Here is a 22,663-nt window from a genome sequence, read left to right as displayed (position 1 = left end):
ATATATGGGAAGTAACTGGGCAACAGTCAGAGAATAAGAGTTTTGGGTCAAATAATTATAGATTCTGAATTTGCAATAGAAAATCTGGAACAGTTTCAGATAAAGATTAACGTCTCTGATTTACAGCATTGTGGTGGACTCCTGAAGGGTATTGGACTGGAAAAAGTCATTCGAGATGAGACCAATGTGCTTAGAACCAAAGGTTTGTTTGGGCTGAACACAGGTCTTGCCAGGCACTCAGGATAATAGAATTTGGAGAAGAGAGAAGAAAGGTAAGCCCAGGCACCAAGATGATCAGTGAATGAGAAGGAATGATTAAAAGGCTGGAAGACAACACACTGTGATGGACAGACACTAGTATGACCAAACAGTATATGAGTCAAATAAAAAAATTCCAGCTACCTCCACTCAGTAATAATCATGGTTAATTTGTTCCATTCGCCTGGCTAAAGTGACTCACAATGGATGCTTTATAGTCCGATATACCTGTTTTCATGGTCTCAAATAAAATATTGATTGCTCATCTGGAAAATTATTTTATTCTGTGCCATATGATATGAATCTTGCTTCTTTTTTTTCTTTATGTGCCAACACTGGGTGAATTTATAAGAGCAGATTTATTTGACGGAAGTTATCAATCAATAAAAAGAAAACACGTTCAATCTAGTTTAAGTTTCTGATATTTGTGTAATAATGCATTTGCAAGTTCTTATTATTTATTATTTTTTCTGGATAGGAATTTTCTAGGCTGGGCATGGTGGCTCACTCCTGCAATCCTAGCATTTGGGAGGCTGAGGCGAGTGGATCACCTGAGGTCAGGAGTTTGAGACCAGCCTGGCCAACATGGTGAAACCACGTCTCTACTAAAAATAGAAAAATTAGTTGAGCATAGTGGTGGGCACCTGTAATCTCAGCTACTCAGGAGGTTGAGGTAGGAGAATTGCTTGAGCCCAGGGGGTGGAGGTTGCAGTGAGCTGAGATTGTGCCACTTCACTCCAGCCTGGGTGAAAGAGCAAAACGCTGTCTCAAAAAAATGTGTGTTCTACTCCTTCTTTATTCTTATTGCAATGACATGCATGATTGGAGCAAAGTATGTCAAATATCTTGGGTTGGCCAAGGACTTTTATTTTTCATAGTGGTATATTGTTTACTTGTTGGTGTAGTTTGAAGTTAACTATATTCAAATTTGACAATAAAAATATTTTTTTTAAGTGATCAGTTTTCATTTTGATGATGGTTATGTAAAGTGCTAAGTATTTTATCATGTCTTGAAACTGAAATTTGTCTCAACTTTTTTACAGTGTGTAGAAGCATGTAAAGGTCCTGTGTTCTATACCTAGAAGAGAAAATGGAAAATTGAGGCAATCACAAATTTAAGTATAAAAATAACTTGGTTATTTAATTCAAAAACATTTTTTAGCTGAATTATCTGAATATTTGTCTAATTGTCCTCATTTATTTCTGTCCAAGGAGATACAGTGTCTGAAACAGAAACTAAATAAGAAGTTTCTGATTCTTTGATTAAAGAATAGGTGAAAATGTTTTGACGTCTGTGCTATAATGGATAGAACCTATCCTAGTCAAAAAATCCTTTATCTTGATTGTCAATAGCTAGAATTTAGGGATAGAAGCCAACCAATGGGTAGGTTGTTTCAGAAAGGAGTGTTTTCTTGCTGAAATCTTGCTTTCCTTTGTCTTTTTTAAGTTGAAAGTCACCAGGCACTCTTTGATAGCTTGTTCCAGTATTCGCTAGTATTCTTTTCCTTTCACTATTTCAACTGTGCTAGTCAAATGAGTTTCCATAGCCCTGTCCTCAAAAGTTGTATAGGGCATGATGGCTTGTTTTGTTTGGCAAAATTCTCTAGAACGTGATTCATTGTCTGCAGGTGATTCATGGTTAGGAAATTAATTCTGAACTCTGCCAGTGATTGCGGTTGATTAAAGTCCAGAAGTCCCTGCCGTCTGTTCACTAGCACTCTTTGTCAACTGGAATATTTCTATAATAAAAAGAGCCGAAAGTAGATGTGCTTGATGCATGGAATTAACATGCGTGTTTGCATCTTTTGAAACAGCTACTCAAGCCTACGCAATTTTAACACTTGGCATGAAAATCATTCAAAAAGTGTCTGACTGAATGAATCACATTTTACAAATAAATATCTGTCAAATGGTGCAATTACTTCAGATCCAGTCATTAAGCAATAAAATAAAGAAGTAAATAGGATACATCTGCTGCAAAGTGCTATAGATATGTGAGTTTCCTTCTCAAGTTACTTGTCTTTAATATTTTAGCCTAATTGGTAGAATGATTCACTAGAAACATCTACCACTCAATCTAATTATGGCACCAAAAAAAAGGGGGGGGGAGGGAAATAAGGCTTTCTAGGCTAGTCCACAGGAAAAGAAAAAAAAATTCACTTACATGAGTAAAGAAAGCAAAGAACAGAGATGAGCATAAAGCATTTCTTTTATGTGTCACTATGAGGAATACTGTGAGATGAAGGACCACACATTTGAAAAATAATACCAGCAACTCAAGGTGTTACCTACTTTCTTTCTATATCAAAACATTTCGTTGTGTCCATGCAAAAATCAAAGCAAATTTAAGAAGATTGTGATTTTTGTAAACAAATGGAATTCTGTGTGTGTATCTGTTTTCTTTAATGAGGAAAGTAAGTAAATGAACAGGGATTATATTAGCTTTATAATTCTCTACCACTTTAAGTTTATCAGTGGTACACAATTTATATTCAACAGCAGGCCAGGCAACCCATGAGGAAAATATGGCTTTTTGACACATAAATAGACAACATCAAATATTAGGTCTTCTTTCTCCAATTGGCCTCCTTTCTATATAAATAATTATGAGAAGGACATAAGATATAGGAAACTTGTGAATAGTTTAGTGAAATATTTAAAATAAGTTTTTGCCTGGATTTTATTTTAAAAGTAGTACTTTTTGTTGTTAAAGCTTTAGAAAAAAAAACAGAAGAAATGAAAAATTACACACAATCTTACCACTCAGAAAATTAATATTGCTTCCTACGCATCTCATGGTTTTTCTATATTTTTCTCTGAATACTCTTAAGCCTTGACCTAAAGATGCCTCCTATTTCTGTTCTGTTTTGTCCATCTCACATTACTATGAGAAGAACATGCTCAATCCAGCTCATTATCCCAGGGAGGAGGAGAGACACGTGGAGCATGTGGAGCAGAGCTGTTCCAGCCAATCCATAGGCCTGCAGTGATGCATGAGTAACAATAAATGCATGAATGGAAATAAGTAATTGTTGTTTGGGGGTGATTTGTTATGTAGCAATAGCCAACAGGTACAATGTGAATAGATATAAATATATTTACTCACACACACATTATATATACATATATATGCAAATGTGTGAGTATATATGCTCACACACATTATAAGTATGCTCTCTATATATGTATGAAATATGTATATAAAACAAAATCGGAAGCACAATGTTCTTTAATGTGTTCTTTCAGTGAATATATTACTACACTTACATCAAGTATAAATAAATATTTCCATTTTTGTCTTCCTGCGAGAGTGTGAGGTTGGTGAAAGCAGATACTAATGTATGCTACAGCCTGGCCAGAATATTGTCTACAGTAAGAACTAAAAAAAACTTGCAATTAAATTACAATTTTCAATAATGTCATTTTAATGGCTATATTTTATTCCATTGTATATAGGCATATATAATAATATACCTAATCAGTCCCCAATTTTTATTCCTGTTGAAACTGGTGTATAGTCATATAGTTAAGTCTTTATACACATGTCTGATTTTTTCCTTTGGAAAGACTCCTACAAGTAGAATTTTGGATCCAAAGTTTTAGAAAGGACAGCTATTAAGTAAAAACCTTTCTATCGGCATCTTAGAAATCATGATTTGGAAAATGATTTTTGGTTTTTGGTTTTTGGTTTTTTTTTTCTTCTTCTAATATGGCCTTTCTAAATTAAGGCGAGAAAAAGAGTGGTCTCAAATTTTTCTTAGAACAAAGAAAGTTTAATAGTAAACATTTTTTCCCCTTAACATCAAGAAATTAAGCCATAACCACTTTCCGTTCTGTCATTTTCTCTTTCTGATTCTTTGGCTTCCTTTCATAGCTGGTCAATGAAGATCTTTTGAGATTTACTATGTGTGGAACACTTACGGTATTAATCTCTTCTCTAAAGGTACTATTCTGCTCTTCCATTTCACACTCAAGCAGGTATATGGAATAACAGTGTAGAGACTATAAAATCATAGGCTGAAATTCCAAAGATAGTACCAATCAAACCAGAGAGAAACAATCTCACCTGCTTTTGTGCACACCCCTATTGTCTGACTTGAAGGGACCTTTCACTGCCTTTCAGTTGAGAGAGGTTTTAAAGCAAAGACCAGGAACTTGACTGGAGGCCCAGAGAACTTATTAGCAATCATAAGAGAGGGTACACATGCTAATGCTGAAGAACTTATACACAGTATTTTACTGAGGATACCCTTTAAAAGGGGCCCCAATTGTGTCTGAAACTCTTCCTTCCTCATCTCTAGGGATCATTCTACAATGCAGACTTCATGGTGAACAGACATTTGCTTTACAGCTTTCTTTGTAGTACCTGTTCAAAGTATAATAGGCTTGTCAATCCATGGTAATGTTATTCCCACATTCTGTTAAGTACTATATTTATTATAAAACATAAATGATGGTGGGCAGACAGATTTTGTTAGTAGACACTGGATTTTTAACTACGCACAGCCTATTTCAATTGATATGTATTTCTATAGTTTAAAAAACTTTTGTTGGTTGTTTTCCAAATGTGACTAATTTGTATTTTAATGCTGATATTATATTCAGTTCAGGGCTGTAGCTAAGGAAATATAATCAGAAGAACTTAATTTTGCTTTGAAATAGGTATATGATTTGTAAAGATCAGAAAAAAAGAGGGGGTGGGTTTCTTTGAGTTTTAAATAACTGCAATTTTAGCTCACTTTTGATATCACAATTGTCTTGGACTAATTTGAATATAACCCCTTGTAGCAGGGTTGAACCATTTTCTCCAGGATCACAGTTCGATTCCGTATATAGAATAAAAACTGAAAGGATTTAAAAAGTGTTTCTAATTGTGCCCCACCCCCAACACCCACAAAGAAGGCCGTGTCTTGTCACTGTTGTACAGTTATGCTTGTAAGCCACTTAAATCAAGCCAAATTTACAGTTGGAAGTACCACATTTCAGTAAAGATTTTTCCATTGATGCACAAACTTCAATTTAATAAAAAGGCCACTGGATTTTGGAACAAATATGGAAAATGATACTCTCTATTTATGTTGGAAACATTGAAGACATGACTCAGATTACCCTCATCCTCTCCCCCACAAGAAAAAACAGATGTATACATATATTCAAAATGATATGAATAATGGGGCAATTATTCAGGTATTTGGCCTGAAATATTCCGATGTACTAGATAAAAGTGTTTTGGTACTTTTGGGCTTGAATTATTGAGGTAATTGATCCAATTCACCATTTTACTTTGCCTCTGCAAGTATAGCAGTACTTTAATTATAGTCCAATTTGCAGGGTTTCTTTTCCTCCACAGACACTTCAGGGATACTGGATTTCAAACCAGGAGATATGGCTTGATCCTCTGTCACCCTGATTAGCCATGTGACCAGGGACAAGCCACTTTCCCTTAACTGGTTCTGTTTCTTGAACTAGATAAAGATTATAAAGCATTCTCTGCACATTTTATGAAATTATGACAAGGCTAAATAACAACATGAAGAGCTAAGATTTATTGATCGCCACGTGTTTTATATACACAATCTCCTTTAATTTTCACAAAAATCACCATTATGTAGAAGAATTGATGTTCAGAGAAATAAAAAACATTGTGAAAGTCACACAGCTAGAACTGTACAGAGCCCAGATTCAAACCCCAGACTCGAATTCCAATGTATACGTTATATGACTTCTAATGAGGCAAACTCCTGCACATAAATAAGGGATTATTTTTCATATGATTCCATTCAGTGCAATGAACCAGGAAACCTGCAAAGAGTTGAGCAAACTCCCATACTGGTGGGTATTTAAAATTTACAGATTTTTCACCTTTTTTCAGCAATGATTCTAGGACATTTGAACAAATGACTCTTAACTGTGTCACTGTTGGGGCTGTCACCACATGTTCATGAAAGACATGTGAAACCTGTTAGCTTTGGCACCACCATCAATAATAACTTTGCCATTTCCCTCAGCTTGGGAACCAATCCCTGGGGTTGGATTTACTAACACCAGCATGAGGTCCCTTATCTAATCAGAGCTAGACTTAGCCATATTTCAGTGCATTTGACAAGAAATGATGTAATGGTCTTAGCTGAAAATGAGATATGCATTTGACATTTGAATATCACATAGTAATATGATTGTCAACTGAATTGCAAATAATAATTTTAGTAAATGTACAGTTTAAAATAAGGTTTTACTCTAGAGTTTTTCTTCCTTGGTCACCATGCTACTTTCCCACACGCATGCATTTATGTATTGACATACTTACATACTTACTCACTTATCTAAGAAATAATAATAATATGCCTGTGAAAACAACCAGGTTGTGTCTGTTTTAAATACAGAGAAGTCACCCTTTTCTGTGCTCAAGATTTTCCCATACACTGATGAAGAAAATTAAAAATATTTCTGTTTGGATTCCTGCAGTGAAAAATTTCCCATCTGTTCACCATCTCTTTACTCTGCGAATATTTCAAAGGTAACAAAATAGCATGTTGCATCCTTTATAAGTTTCTACCAAAATTCCCACCAAACAGACTACACAAAATGTATGCAAAGTAGGCTCACTATCATTTGCATAGCTTAAAAGAGGGAATATTTGCAACTAAGAATTTCAAAAGAAAATAATTGACTTTCTAGAAATAACTAATAAGGTATAATATACAGTAAAAGTCCACAAAATATAGAAGTGCTACAAATAGGCTAATTTTACATTAAACTATTGCTAGAAAAACTGCAAACAGAGGTCAATCTTTGACAGATCTAAAAATACAACATGTGGATCAAATTTTCCAGTCACAGCTTCATCTCTGTAGATTTTCTTTCCCTTGTAAAAAATCTTGCTATTTCTGCAGAGGAACTGATTAAACTGTCCACTTTAGTGCTGAGCCATGTATTTCTGAAAATGAACTTCAGCCGACAATGCAGTCTGTTTGGGGTATGTGTGTGTGTGTGTGTGTGTGTGTATATTTGTGTGTGTTTTAATCTGTCCAACACCAGCTTTTAGGTCCTACATTTCATATTTGACAATTTGCCTTCAGCATAAACTCTCTTGTAGTGGCAGCTGCTTGAATTTTCACATAAATGGTATTCCAGCTGAGAACTATATCAGTATAGCCATGTCATTGGAACGTGTAGTTTTAATCCTTTTCTAATAATTAACATACATTGTCATGTATTGCTCTCTCTAACTTTTGGCTTTTACCTCAGTAAAAGAGGATGATGATACACATTTTTAGCTCAACTCATAAACTTCAGAACAATTGAGCTGGAAGATGAAACACTTCTTGTAATATTTTATAACAATGTCTTAGAAAAACTTGCTCTGTCATGGACCTGGTTTTCCCCTAGGACTTAAATCACAACTGAAAGTGCTTTGTTTCTTTAGGCCACTTAATTATCATTTCACAACGTAATGCTCTACTAATGCTAAGACACTATGGGGGAAATACTTTGACTAGAATATATGTTTTATCCATGCCAGTAAACCACAAAATACCCTGAATAAGCAAATACGCTAGATAATTGAAGCTCATTCCTTTAAGTCCCCCAATTTTTTGTGTTAAAATATATACATGTTTTCGTAGAATTTTCCCAAAAATGTACCTCATAATAAGCCTGAACATTTTTGCATAATTCAACTGGAGGGCAAATCTAATAAATATTAATTGTGATGCCTCTCTGGCTGATAATTTCCTTGCATAGGCATGGCACTAATATACAGGTTTGTCCTTCAGGAACCACTTTAGTTCTGTGTGAACTCTTTCTCATGGACACAACTGATTGGCTCATGGTTAGACACCTGACTTGAACTGGGTAATCAGAGTCCTTATCCATGATTTTCAGACAGAATTAATACAGGGAGTAGTCCTCAAATTTAGACTGATAGGAGATACAGACTGTGGTGCTAAAGTACTGCTGGCAGGCAGGTTACCCATGACATGCAGGGAGGCAGTCTGCAGTAGGAAAAAATGATGAAGAGAGGCCAAGGTGAATAGAAAGACAAAAGATGCTAAGAAAGAAGTTGAAATTTTTTATCCACTTACCTCTGAGTCATAGCTTTACTTCTGTCCTTCCTGAGATTAGAAAAGTAGCCTTCTTATGAGTTCCCTTTGTTGTCCAACCTGGTTCTACCTGAATTTCTGTCACATGAAAGCAAAGAATTCTGATGACATTATCACATATCTGTGTTGTCCACAGCTGATTCAGGGAAACTTCTGAACACTAAGCTATTGCAGGACAGAAGAAATGGGTTTTATGTGAACCTTAGCCAGTGTGATTTTCTGAAGCAATGGAAGTATTTACAATAATTTTTTTCTTAAATATGGCAACAGCACTGATTTTAGACATAGCATTATCTTTTCTTAGACATCTTCATGTTGTCTTGATGATGTAGGGTTTTATGCTATGATGAATTTCCATCATTATACTCTTCTAATTCAGTGACACCCTCAGGAGCTTTTTGAAATAGGAGAGGCTGTGTCCACACTAAAAGAACCCAGACAACTGGGCTTTGTAAGATATTGGGTTTGATTTACAAAGATTCTCTGTTATTCCCTCATTAGCTTGCTGTGGCCCTTGTATCTGCCTCTAGAAAGAGGTGGTTTGAGAAACAATATGGGCAATAGAGGTAGGAGATGTGGGTTGGCCATAATGTGAGTAGTTGACCTTTGGTAGGATATTTTAATATTTGAGCTTATCCTCCCTCTTCCAAAACTGGCATAACAGTAAACTTCCAAAGTAGATTTTCTAAAGAACAAATTTAAAAATGTATGGAAAATACATATTAGGAGTTCTATAAATCCTAGGTAATTTCCAGCAAGTACTTCCCCTTACTTCTAATTTATCACTCCTAAATTGTTCTTGGCTAGGAAAGCATATCTGAAGACATGGGATTTGAAGGCTTGATAGTAAGTTAAAGATAATTTGACTTTAAAAAAATCACTTTAAAGATTACTTATTTAAGTATTGCTTAATTTAAAACCACTTATCCATATTTGAGTGCTCTCTACAAAGGCCTCATCATATGTTTAGACAAACACTTTCCCATCCTACCATAGAGAATGCTCATTTGCTCATTCCACTCTTAGGCAGCTATGATTATTAGAAAGTTCTACTTACATTGAGATCATTGCACACTGGAACTGTTTCTACCTATCATTGCCAAACAGGTGGTAGTATATGTGTTTCTATATAATGACTATTCAAATATTTGAAGGATACTGTCTTGTCCTCCAAACCTTCTTTTATCTAGGTTAAAAATGTCTACTCATTTTACTTCATCTTTCTTAATCATCTTTTCAATATCATCCAGTTCATCATTTTTGAACTAATGTACATCAGATATTACCTGAGTCATTTGGAGTAGAATCCAGTTTTTCTCACACCAGCCCAAGATTTTATTTTTTGATAACTACAGAAGATGGCTATCAAACAGAGGAATGTTTGTATTCGGAATTAGATTATCAGTGAACCCAAGCTATAGCCTAGTGCCCTTCTCATGAATCAGTAGAAAACTTTGCTCACTATCAATCAAAGCTTAATCTAGTTTTATAAACACACACATATTTTATGTATATATACATATATATATATATATGTATATATACCAATTACAAAATCCTTTGTCTTATCATTTTTTGAAACTAGATGTTTGCATTTTTTGTGTGGTTCTGTCATTTCAATTATAAACACTTTTAGTACATTGAGCTGAACTTATTTAAGATATTTAGAATAGGTATCTTAGTCTATTTTCTGTTGCTATAACAGAATACCACAGACTGGGTAATTTATAAAGAATAGAAGTTTATTTGGTTAATTGTCCTGAAGGCTGGGAAGTCCAAGAGTATGTTGCTGGCATCTGGCAAGGGCTTTCTTGCTGCGTCATAACATGGCAGAAGGGCAAGGGAGAGTGCTAGACAGAGAGGAACATCAGGCCAAACTCATTCTTTTTATCAGGAGCCCACTCTCAAGATAACTATCCCACTTACACAATAACAGCATTAGTCCATTCATAAGAGTGGAGCCTTCGCGGCTTGTTTACCTTTTAAATGCCCCACCTCCCAATACCACTTCTCTGGCAATTAAATTTCCACATAAGTTTCAAAGGGTACATTCAAAACATAGCACTAGGTGTTCTTTTAGAATCATAGTTGTTATTTTGATTTAACTCTAATCAATTCAATTATTGTTCTATATTTTTTCAGCCTGGAAAAAATTCTGCTTTCAGAGACTCACTTTCTCTATTGCCATTTACAAAAATTACTCCAAGTGGTGCTCCAATTTTTTAATTGCTTTTCTTTGAATGTCACTGAGAACTGAAAAGCTCTATTTGACAAGTTTTCAGTGTGTGTGTGGGGGGGGGTGGTGGGGGTGGGTATTTATGTTAAGGGTCATGTAATTTAGGACTTCAACCCAAATGGCCAGTGTAAGAATTAAAGCCAACTGCAAAACTTTGGCAGGAACAGTCCTCATAAGAGAACATTCTCAAGTTTGATAATTTGCTTGGAGTGTCACATGACTCACTGAACACTATTATATTCATAGGTAAAGTTTGTTACAGAGAAAGGATACAGATTAAAATCAACTAAGGGAAGAAGCACATAGGGCAGAGTCCAGGAAAAGTATCTAACATGGAGCTTCCATTGTTACTTTCTTGGCATTGATTCTTGACAATACACATGGAGTATCTTGACAATACACAACCAGGAAAACTCACCCTACCCTTTTGTGTCTAGAGTTTTCATTGCTGTTTAATCACATACTGCCCATGTGGTTGAGCTTTTCATTTTCAACCCCTTCTAGAGGTTGAACTGACACCTGTAGTCTCCAGTCTCTTCTGGAAGCAAAACTGATGCTGCATGACCCAAAGCATCTATCATAAATTGCCTTATTAGACTGTCTGTTTGCTAAAACCCATAGGCAAAGACACTCATATCAGGCGTGATATTCCAAGGACTTAGAGATCACTTCCCAATATTGAGGGTAAAGGTCAGAATTTTCTTTGAATAAAGTTAATTCTGTACTCTGTAACTAGAGAGTAAACTCATCTATTTTATTTTAAACTTTTTAAAGAAAGACATCTCATTGAATGTTTGTGTTCTCCCTGCCCCCAAATTCATATTTTAAAATCCTAATCCCAGTATGATGATATTGGTAGGTGGGGCCTTTGGGAGGTAATTAAGTCATAGGTCTGAATCCTCATAAATGAAATTAGTGCCCTTATACGAAGAGACAGGAAAGAGATTTTACTGTTGACCATATGAGGATACAACAAGTAGACGGCTGTCTGCAAACCAGGAAGAATGGCCTCACCAGACTGAATCTGCAGGTGTACTGATTTTGGAATTCCCAGTCTCTAGAACTATAAGAAATTAATGTTTGTTGTTAAAGTCACATAGTATATGGTATTCCATTATAGCCTGAACTGACTAAGACATATATCACTGTTCTCCACAGAATATGACATAGGAAGATGCTCTATAAATATTTTGGAGTAAACAAATTAACGTAAGCACAAAACTTCCTGTTTTTACTAGGATTTCACTACTTTCTTACACTCATCTTTGCTTACCTGCCCTTATAATTTGTTATATGTCTTTAGAAACTCTAGGCTCATTTTATATAAAAATTCAGATTTCTGTTTTTTTCTTTTATGAAATCAGAAGCTATGACAGAGTCCTGAATGACAACAATTTTGGGAGCTGAAGAGCAACTGTCTGCATCCTACAGGACACCTCCCCAAGTTCATCACAGTTGACACCCAGTCTGCTCCACACACTGTATTTTCTGTCATTTATTTTTTCTTTGGTGGTCTTCTCTTCCTAATGGGAATAGTCAAGTGACCTTTTCATGCAACAAAGGTCCTGACCTATTTGGAGGTTTCAAAGAGAACCTTGCTGAGGTAATAACTGACAATAATTAATTTAGAATAATAAAAAGTAAACATAAAATGCATTTTTAAAAGATACAAAATTAGCGTGAACCCAGGAGGTGGAGCTTGCAGTGAGCCAAGATCTCGCCACTGCACTCCAGCCTGGGCGACAGAGCGAGACTCCGTCTCAAAAAAAAAAAAAAAAAAAAAAAGATACAAAATTATACCTAAAAATAAACTCGATGCTATACCAATCTCTTCAGGTAAATGTATGGATTTAAAGCCATTCCAGTAAAATAGATACTAAAGCTCCTATAGAAGAATAAATAAGTGAAAATAAGAAAAAAGTCATAAAAGAAAAAATAATGAGGGGTGCTTTCAATATTAGATATGTTACTAAAGCTATCATAATGACTCTGGTGTGCTACCACCATATAAACAGACAAATAAATGAAAGGAAATGGAAAACTGAGAAAAAGATTCACAACACATTCAGTATTTTCCTCAGTCCAATTATTTATAGCCAGAGAATATCACATGAAGCAAATTTGAAATTCATACCATATTTGAATGAACACAAATGTATTGTTTTGCATACAGAAGTCAAGCAAGACAGATGAATAAACAGACTTAGATAATCAGAAACAGCATGTGCTTACTAATATCACATAAAGGATCCATCTTAATTAGTAGGAAAGAATGGTTTAATCACTGGGAAGGGGAATGGCATAATTTGTTGATTATTTGGAAAAGATAAAGCTTTCTTCCTACCTCATAATATTTATTTAAAAACTGCAGATGGATTAAAGTGTTATAAAGAACACAGTTTTAAAGTCATAAAACAAGTACAGATGAAAATACATCATTTCTTGGTAGAAAAGCAAACAATTAAAAACAGAATTGTTAATAAATTCAAGTACATAAAAACAAAAATGATTCTCATAAATTATCAAAAATAAATAATGGTAAACCAGTGAAAATAATTTTAAAATAAAGTAAAAATAAAGAGCAACTGTTATTTATGAAAATTATTATAAATTAATAAGATATATTAATAAGGAATATTGATACAAGAAAATAATAGGCAACTTATACAAATTATGAACAATATAAGAAAACATTTGCATCACAATTATCAAAGAAGTATATTAAAATGTTAATAATAAATGATTTTTCATGCATAACATTGGCACAAATAAACAAAAAGATAGTATTCAGTATTGGTAAGGGTGGTAGGAAATAAGGACAGTCATGTACTATTTTCAGAGACATAAAATAATGCAGGTTTTCTAAAGGTCAATATGGATAATATTTAGCAAAAGCCTTAAGAATATTCACACATGTGAGTCAGCACCCTCACTTAAAGGAATATATTCTAAGAAAACATTTTGAGCTATTAAAAAAGATTTATGCTCATTTTTTTCTTCTTTGTAACATAAAAATATTCAGCAATAGGCTGAGCATGGTGGCTCATGCCTGTAATCCCAACATTTTGGAAGGCCAGAATGAGAGTATTGCTTGAGGTCAGGAGTTTGAAATCAGCCTGCAGAACATAGTGAGATCCTGTCTCTAAGAAATTAAATAAGTACATATATATTAAACTAAGAAATTAAATATATATATGAATATATGAGTTTCATGCATTCAGCAATGGAAGTATGGTAAAATCAATAAGTTATGGTTAATGAATGAATTAAACATAACCATGAGAAAGTGTATTAAACAAGTATTGTAAAAGTGTTGTAAAATATATACATATAAAATTTTCAATTATATAAATAGAAAATCTACTAGAAGAAAGTACACAAAATATTAGCAGTAATCTGTAGAATTTTTTTCTACTTTAATATATTTTTAATTTGAAAATTTTCTTTTTATTTATGTATTTTCTAATTAGAATAAATGATACATATATGCATTCTTACAACAAACTCACAGAAAACGCTGATTAACGTACAGCCTCAAGTAATTCCATTTATTTTTCCAGAAGTACATTAACTTTTGTGTGTATCTCTATAAACTTTTAAATATTAAATATATATTCTATTGCAACCAGACATAACGGCTATTTTAATGAGTGCTGATCCAAAGAAAAGAGAACAATCTTTCTTTAACAATCATAGGTCAAAATATTAAGGGCAGTATCTACGACAAGCCCATCTTCAGGACTGAAACCATATAATGATATAGCAAAGAAAGTTATGTTGCTCTGTACTCAGGTAAATCACTAATCTTGACTATCCCCATCTCACCACTCCTCAAAATAGATAATATTGGTTCTCACTGAGCACCTTCAGAACTTAATAAAATGCTTTAGTGGAGGTACAGAGGGTATGTTTCCAACAATGACTATGCACTTTATTAGGGAGAAGATGTATTCCCAGTCTTTGTGATTTTGCTTTGAACACACAAAATTTTTACATAAATTGCTACTCATTTTTAAACAGAAGAAACATATTGAATGCAAACAGACTCTGCTCTCACTTTATGAGGAGGAAAAAAACAATGGACAGAGGTATGAATCAATGATGGATTATTCTGAGCTTTGTATGACACAGCTGCATATTACAGGATTTATGAATACCATATGTCCACAAGTTTTTGTAAATTGAGGAATATGTAAGAAATAGAGAGTTTACTATAATGGAGGAGCAACCAACATTACTTTTAAATTGACCTTTACAAATGGCTGACTTGCCACAAAGAGTAGTTGGACTTTATGCTCAAAAGCTAAGCAAATGGTTCAACATTTAATTTTTAAGATGAATATCCTACATGTTTTTGATAGTGATAGGAGGAAGTAGAGTCACTTAATTGTTTAACCCTTATTAGTTGAATGTCTCCTACGTAAAATGTGCAGTGTTGGGCTCTAGGGATCTAGTGAGGGTGTGGAAGTTTCTTTGCCCTTGTGGAGCTCGTGGTCTGCCTAGAAGGAGGTATAGGTTTAAATATTTCCAAAGTATTTTACTGTGGTAAATGCTATCACAGAGGTTCTAGGAGCCATGGAAGCACAAGAAAATTCAAGTGGTGCCCAAAGGAAGTGATGTCTAAGTTAAGAACAGCAGGATGAATAAGATAAATTTGTGAGATTGGGAAAGAGAGGTATCTCGAATAAAAAGAGAATGTTCCAGCAAAATAAAATTTCCATCAGTCCTAGAAGTAGAAGGACATATGCCACATTCAGAGAACTGAAGGCAATTTTCCATGGCAGAAGAGTGCAGAGATATGATTGCACAGGTAAGTAGGGCAGATGGTGAGTGGCCCTATCAGCCATGGAGAGCAATTAGAACCTAATCCTACAGGCAGTGCTGGCAAGGCAAGTGACAGATCAGATTTTGAATTAGAAATCACAGAGATTGGGGTAGAGAGACCACTGAGGAAGTTGCTGCAATTCTCCAAATGGGAAATCATGTGGTGTGCAATGAGTGGAGGCAGTGCAAATAGAGAGAAGCAGGGAGATTTCAAAGGTAAAAAAAGACAAGTCTGAGTTGGCTGAGGATTGCTTAGGAAATACTGGACTCCAGGGTGAAGCCAAAAGTTCTGACTTTGGTGCATGGTGGAGAGATAAAAACAAAACAAAACAAAACAAAACAAAAAACAAAAACAAAAACAAGACAAAAAGCAAGCACAATATGTTGGGAAAGTATGATGATTTGGCATTGGATAAGTCGATTTGAAACAACTTCTGAGGCATTGTACAGAATGTGCAGAGGGCAATTATATATATAGATGGAAAAAGAGACATTACAAAAGAGAATGAAAAACTAAGTGCAGTAGGAAAGAAGCCAGAAAATTATACGTCTTATATTAAAAAATAATCTTCCCTCTCCAAATCTTAGTATATGTGTTATACGTAAGAGTGACTAAATATATATTTTCTCAATGAGTTTGTTGAAATATAATTTATATACCACTAAATTCACCAAATTTGAGTGTACAATTTAATGATTTTGCCAGATGTATAGAGTTGTGTAACTATCACCTCAATCTTGGTATAGAACATTTCTGTCATTTCTATAAGTTCCCCTGTGGTCCTTCACTGTCACACTACTCCCACTCCTAGCCCCTGACCACCACTGATCTGCTTCATCACTATGTTTTTGCCTTTTATAAAATTTCATATACAGAGTAAACAGACAACCTACAGAATTGGAGAAAATATTGTCAAAGTATGCATCTCACAAAGGTCTAATATCTAGAATCTATAACGAACTTAAACAAACTAACAGGCAAAAGCAAACAACTACATTAAAAAAAAAAAGAAGGCAAAGGATGTGAACAGGCACTTTTCCAAAGAAGACATACATGTGTCCAACAAGCATATGAAGAAATGCTCAGCATCACTAATCATTAGAGAAATACATATCAAACCCATAATGAAATCCCACCTCACAAAGGTCAGAATGGTTATTATTAAAAAGTCAAAAATCAACAGACACCAGTGAGGTTGTGGAATAAGGAGAATACTTACACACTGCTGGCAGGAATGTTCAGCCACTGTGTAAGGTATTTGGAGATTTCTCAAAGAGCTTAAAACAGAACTACCATTCAACCCAGCAATCCATTACAGGGTATATACCCAAAGGAGTATAAATCATTCTACCTTAAAGACACCTGCACATGTATGTTCATGGCAGCACTTATAAGTGGGAGCTGAATATTGAGTATATGTGGATACAAGGAAGGGAATAATAGTTATCAGGACCTACTTGAGGATGTAGGGTAGGAGGAGGGTGAGGATCGAAAAATTACCTGTTGAAGAAATACCATTTGACCCAGCAATCCCATTATTGGGTATATACACAAATGAATATAAACCATTCTAATACAAAGATACATGCACGCTTATGTTAATTGCAGCACTATTCACAGTAGCCAAGACATAGGATCAAGGTAGATGTCCTTCAGTGGTGGACAGGATAAAGAAAATGTGGTACTACTTTTTACTGTTCAGTAGTATTTTTTTATATGGACAAACCAAAATTTGTTTATCCATTCAGCAGAGAATGAACATTTGGGTTGCTTGACTAATATGTATAAGGTTGCTGTAAACTTTTAAGAACAATTCTCTGTGTGAACATATATTTTGATTTCTTTTGGGTAAATATGTAAATGTAAGATTGCTGGGTCTCATGGTTTTTACTTCATAAGAAACTGCCAGCCTGTTTTCCATTGTGGATGTATATTTTACATTCCCATCATTAATGTAAAAATGTAAAAATGTTCCACATCCTTTCAATACCTGATTTTATCAAGTATTTAAGATTTAGCCATTTCCATGTATGATATTTCATTGTAGTTTTAATTTGCATTTCTCTAATGAATAATTATTTGGTTAAATCTGCTTGGTGCTCTACAACCTTCTTGTACTTGGATATTGACATCTTTCTCTAGGTTTGGAAAATTCTCTGTTATTATCCCTTTAAATAAACTTTCTATCCCCATCTCATTCTCTGCCTCCTCTTTGAAGCCAATAACTCTTAGATTTGCCCTGTTGAGGCTATTTTCTAGAACCTGTAGGCAGGCTTCATTGTATTTTCTTCTTTTTTCTTTTTATCTCCTCTGACTGTGTATTTTCAGATAGCCTGTCTTCAAGCTCACTAATTGTTTTTTCTGCTTGATCCACTGTGCTATTAAAAGACTCTGATGCATTCTTGAGTATGCCCATTGCATACTAAAGGGCAAATTTAAGAGTTATTGGCCTTAAATAGGAAGTAGAGAGAGAGAGATGGGGTAGAGAGTTTATTCAGAGGGATACTATCAGAAAACTTCCCAAACCTAAAGAAAGATATCAACATTTAAGTACAAAGAAGTTATAGAACATCAAGCAGATTTAACCCAAAGACTACCTCAAGGTATTTAATAATCAAAGTCCGGTTAATAATAATAATATGTAATTCTGAGTCTTCTTGTGAGCATCTCAATCTAACTGATTTTTTTTTTTTTTTTTTGAGACAGAGTGTTGCTCCGTCACCAGGCTGTAGTACAGCGGCACGATCTCCACTCACTGCAACCTCCGACTCCCTGGTTCAAGCGACTCTCCTGCCTCAGTCTCCTGAGTAGCTGGGATTACAGGCATGCGCAGCCACGCCCAGCTAATTTTTGTATTTTTAGTAGAGATGAGGTTTCACCATGTTAGCCAGGGTGGTCTCAATCTCCTGACCTCATGCTCTACCCACCTCGGCCTCCCAAAGTGCTGGGATTACAGGCGTGAGCCACCGCGCCCGGCCAATCTAAACTGATTTTAAGTGAAGAGGGAATCTATCTGTTCACTAGCTGGAAGGGCCAAGTGGTGGGTCAAGGCCCATTGAATCCAGAGGTCCAAGATTGTCAGTAGTCTCCCTTTCTCTTATATGTTTAGTTCTCTTTCTTCCTTCTCAGACTTCCTCCAGGTGGTGGCAAGATGGTTGTTGGCAACTCCAGACTTTTATTTCAAAAGCTTGGCAAAATGAGTAGACAGAAGGAATCTTTTTAAATAATTGTTCTGGCAGAAAATGTCTGAGTCTTGTGTGGGTGATTTTCGCTTTCCTGAACCAATCACTGTGGCCAGGAGAAACTGATATTCTAATCAGCCAGGTCTTGAAAATCAGGGACATTTTATTAGATGTTGAAAATTCAAAGCTCAATAGGATATGATCTTTGATCTTTCAGACTTAGTAAACTGTTTATACTGTACTATGAGTCACAAAGGAAGATTGGTCAGTTGTATCATTCAGTTAGTGATTAGGAAGAAGGTCACAATATGTTTTCTATCTTTTGACACTTTCTTAAGTATCCTTGCTTATAGTAGTACAGTGGATTAATAGGAAAACAGGCAACAGGTGAGCAAGCTTTGAGAAAAGAACATAGCAACAGAAAAACACTAAATCACTACACTAAACAAATTACATGAATATAAGAGAAAAATAATACTAACATTTTAGTATTAAAAGACAGCTCTGTCTTTTTCCTCTTTCATACCTAATACACTTAGGTGGTCGTGTTTGAATACCATGTGACAATGTTGATATTTTTGTTTGTGAATTATGTCCAAGACTAGACAGTTGAATAATTGAAGGCAGAAAAAAATCAGTGCATTTTGATATTTGTATTTGCATAAGGCCCAGGATATAACCTTACTCATATTAACATCTCAATGAATTATTTATTGAATGTATGAATGAGTAAATGAATAACAAAGGATTGTTCTGCATTATTATGTGTGAGACATTCTGTGTGCTTCACATATATTTGTCCATGGTATCCTAGTAATCCTCTAAGATAGATTCTATTTATTCCTCATTTTGCAAATAAGAAAATTAATCCACAGAAAGTTGTTATTTGCCCAAGATCTTGTGAGGATCAAGTTTTAAACTCAGGCCACCTGATTTTTGACTGCTCTAAGTTGTCTTTCTTTTTTAAAGAATAAACTTATTGAAATACTTTGTTTAGAATAAGAAACAAAAAATAAATATTGTATATTTTAACAGTAAAAAGCAATTGGCCACCCATGAAGAGAAAGATTATAATTAGCTTAGAAATGGTCAAAGCACAAGGGTATTATCCATTAACTGGATGAGTCAAATGATGATATAAGAAAAACCCTTCAGTGGTGAGCTAAGACAATCACCTGAGTGACTGTTAGTCTATAAGAGGGCTAAGAAATGATTATCTCTTTGTTCTTAGGTAGCCAAGTAGAAATAAAAAAAATTAAGTGACAAGTTGTTTCAACAATTGGTGATGCAAAGAGACCATTCTGAGTTCATTAGACAGCAAATTACTTGACATACAATAAAGCTTAGTAAACCTCAGCTGTTACTGTAGAAGAAACCCAAGGCTTTAACAATAGCAATAGCAACAGCAATAGCAGGAAATAACCATAGAACTACCACCAGAGCGGCTTGAGACTCCTGTTTGCAACTGTATGAGGATATAATTTTTTGTTTGTTTATCTCTTTGATCTGTCACTATTGCTGTTTATCTTAACTCCTACATTTGAATAGCTTACGTTGAATTGTTAATAATCATGGAGGGCTCCAGGAAAAATTGTAATTTGAGTAAAATTTGTTTGTTGCTTCTTTCCTTTTCTTTGAGTATTGTCTTAGTATACTTTTGATTTTCTGAAACCTAAAGTTACACTAGCTTAAATAATAAAACAATTATTTTACTCATGTTAGAGAAAGTTCAGAAGTTGGACACTGTTTTATGTTGACCAATTAGCTCACAAGATTATCACAAATCTAGTTTGTATTTTTTCTCGTTGCTCTGACAGTCACTGTGTTAGTTTGCTTCTGGAGCAGATTCTCCTCTTGGTCACAGGATGGCTGTTAGTAGCAACTAGCATCCTTTATTCTTGCATCCTTAGATGCATGAGTTACATGTAGAATGAGTGAAAAAGTGTGGCTACTTGTGACAACATCTTGAGAAACTGAAGGAACATATCATGTGAAATCAATTATTATAGCTCACCAAGTCCTTGATACAATAATGAATAAAACTATAGTTAATTTCACAGACCATAAATTGCAAGGCTGCCTAATTAAAAATTTTAGTTTTAGTTTTAAGAAAACTTTATGTACCTATTGCCATACAATTTGTTATATCTATAGCTCATCTATTTATTGTCATCATAAAAGTTTCAGCCTATTTTTGAGTAAAAAAGGAACATTTTCTTGTGATATTGAGTTTATTTTAATAGTTATTTTCCAACTGCTATTGACTTGAATCACTGAGACATGAGTTAGAATGTCCTTCAACCTGTTTTAGAGAATTGTATTTGCTCCCTTAACATTGTAAACACTTTTTTTTATTAGAGGTTAATTTTGCTTACCAACCTTGTGACACATAAATAATGAACACACTGTTCCTAATGGCAAGTCAGTAGGCAAGAGGTGAACATTTTCTTAATGAATCAGAAATATATTTTGAAAGCATTTCTCTTCATGTAAGGAATTGCAACTAACAATTAAAATAAGTGACTAAAAGATTCATTTAAAAAACCAATGCAAAATCTTCCTACTCTGTACCTACAAGTCTTCAGCATGTATCATTAGCTAGCTGAACACACACACACACACACATGCACACACACAAATTTTACTAGTATGTAAACCAAAATTATCTGAGACAAGTCTCAGTCAATTTATAAGTTTGTTTTGCCAAGTTTAAGGACATGCCTGGAAGAAAAGAGCATTGAATCACAGAAACAGTCTGTGGTCTGTGCCTTTCTCCAAAGATGATTCTGAGAGTTTCAATATTTAAAGGGGAAAAGCAGGCTAGAGGGGAAAGAGGGAGGGTATGGTCATCCACATGTTGCAAAGAAAAGAAGCAGGTGGGGAATTAGTCAGTCATGTATTCCTCTCAAGCTCAGTAAATTGGCACTTTACATAATTTAAGGTGAACATAGAGTACTTACCTGTGGAGATATTTAACCTCTTATCTGCAGCTATCTGCTTAGAAACAAAAGAAAAGGCAGTGTCTTGCATGACTCAGCTTATTTTTTTCTTTTTGGCTTAGTGAATTGGGGTCTCAGGTTTTTATTTTCCTTCCACAAGTATGAGGTTTAAAAAATGTTATATTTTACCAATCAGCTATACTCTTTGGTTTGTGAAATCTTGTATTAAATGAGATGGCTTTTACCTCTCGTTTTAAATGCTATTGATTATATAAGAAGCTATGGTTGCTACAGTCAAGGACTTTGCCATCTATGTCAGAAAACAATATCTGTCCATGAACAATAGATAACAATATAAATTGTGAGTAGTCAATCCCAAATTCTGCGCTGGAGATTTTAAGTGCCATAGGGAACACTCCAATAAACCATTGAGGCTCAGATGTAATTAGTGGCTCATTGTCTCTGACACCCTTCCATCCAGGAATTTCTTTTTTTTTTTTAATTATACTTTAAGTTTTAGGGTACATGTGCACAACACGCAGGTTAGTTACATATGTATACATGTGCCATGTTGGTGTGCTGCACCCAGTAACTCGTCATTTAACATTAGGTATATCTCCTAATGCTATCCCTCCCCCCTCCCCCCACCCCACAACAGGCCCCAGTGTGTGATGTTCCCCTTCCTGTGTCCACGTGTTCTCATTGTTCAGTTCCCACCTATGAGTGAGAACATGCAGTATTTGGTTTTTTGTCCTTGCGATAGTTTGCTGAGAATGATGGTTTCCAGCTTCATCCATGTCCCTACAAAGGACATGAACTCATCATTTTTTATGGCTGCATAGTATTCCATGGTGTATATGTGCCCCATTTTCTTAATCCAGTCTATTGTTGGACATTTGGGTTGGTTCCAAATCTTTGCTGTTGTGAATAGTGCCACAATAAACATACGTGTGCATGTGTCTTTTTTGAAAAGATCAACAAAATTGATAGACCACTAGCAAGACTAATAAAGAAGAAAAGAGAGAAGAATCAAATAGATGCAATAAAAAATGATAAAGGGGATATCACCACTGATCCCACAGAAATACAAACTACCATCAGAGAATAGTATAAATACCTCT

This window comes from Pongo pygmaeus, chromosome 2 (assembly GCF_028885625.2).
Source record: "Pongo pygmaeus isolate AG05252 chromosome 2, NHGRI_mPonPyg2-v2.0_pri, whole genome shotgun sequence".
Classification (NCBI taxonomy): domain Eukaryota; kingdom Metazoa; phylum Chordata; class Mammalia; order Primates; family Hominidae; genus Pongo; species Pongo pygmaeus.
This window is presented reverse-complemented; position numbering follows the sequence as displayed.